The sequence below is a fragment of the Dendroctonus ponderosae genome, unplaced genomic scaffold, assembly GCF_020466585.1.
Source record: "Dendroctonus ponderosae isolate FM_Combo_2020 unplaced genomic scaffold, Dpon_F_20191213v2 Dpon_F_20191213_8, whole genome shotgun sequence".
Classification (NCBI taxonomy): Eukaryota; Metazoa; Arthropoda; class Insecta; order Coleoptera; family Curculionidae; genus Dendroctonus; species Dendroctonus ponderosae.
In genome coordinates, this window is record NW_026019016.1 from 12,432,071 (window position 1) to 12,433,677 (window position 1,607).

Sequence of the window (1,607 nt, forward strand, 5' to 3'; positions counted from 1 at the left end):
GTTGTATTGGCGATGAAAATTATATGGAAAATGAGGTTTTTCAGCTTTTTCAAAGAAATAATCCAAGTCAAGTTTAAAGCCAATTTGGGATTTCTTCAGCTAAAAATCTAGTTTTCGATTGATACTACTGATTTTTAACGAAAAATTGAACTAGATTTTCAAATAGTCGAATTTACGCCCCCATGAAATTGTGAAAATGGAAAAGGGATCATCAACCGATAGCGCTGTTTCATGAATATTTACAATCAATTAATGCTTTGAGCGACTCGGTTTGTTAAGGAGGACTTTCAATTTGTGAAGCAGCGCTTCATTATACACTTAAAAGTTTTGCATGTATTTATCTATAATTTCTTATCTTAATGGGTGATCAAAAGACAAGCTTTGTGCGTATCTTAAATGTTTTATCACAAATTCCACTCACGGCCAAATTTAATACGTACTGAACCTTATGAGTCCAAATTGGCTGAAATACAGTCCGATATTCAGTGTCTTAATCTTTATGAAAAAACATAGTTTAGTGGCCAAAAACAACTATCATGAGTTAAACGTTTAAAGAAACCAGTTGAAGACCAGCTAATTATTTATCCTGCTCCAGCTCTATAGCCTCTATACGTTCTACCATTGGCCAATGGAAATTTTAATCTATGAAATATCATGGAATAACAATCCTTCGAAGCGTTAAACAATAAACGGTGTAAATGTTTGGAACATCCGTCGCTCATTATCTTTATCGAGCATCTAAACTGAAAGTGTATAGCAAAATTTTCAATTAATTCATACGAAAAGTTATGATGATTACGATGTTATTAAATGCACGAATAATACTTACAGACAAATCCAGTTGAAGCATGTAGGGATCAGAAGCCGATCTTGACACGATAATAAGCTGGAAAAGCAAAAGTTTGCAATTCCGACTGGAAAGTTGAAGGTTAGAATATGAAAACTGAAAATCGGGAAATAATAACACGGTTTTCACTGTGCCAGGATTTGCATGCGCCTGCCTGGAAAACGTCGGTCTACTGGATTCGGCTGGATAAGTTCGCATGGCCGCATATTGCCGATGTGATAATATCGCTTATCTAAAATTGATAAAAACATAATAAAAGCGGAGTTTTACGCATCTTTGGGAAATTCGGAAAATTCGATTAAAAACCTTGAGTCGATTACTGGCAGTTTTCGAGTAGCAAAACTGGATATCGACGATTTATTGAGGAATTAACTATTTATTGAAATAATAAGTCAGGTAGAGGGTTTACATGAACCGCCCACATTAACGCGAATATTTCCTTCGGATGATAATCTGTCCGTTTGAAGTGTGTAATTATCACTCAACGATAATTGCATTGTTTACGAAAAATATTTGACAGCTGTCTTTTCATGATTAATTAGACATCAAATGTCTTCTTGACATACCTAAGATATTCAAATTATATTTAATAGACATAAGAAATAAAATTAAAAGTGTTATAAAATATAATAGAAATAAAATGAATCCACATTAACTTTGTTTATTCAGGAAATATTCATCGAAATTACACTCGTGCATCAAAATAAACAGATAATTTTGCATTCGAGCTTGTTGTCTTGTAAAAACTGCATTCGTTTAT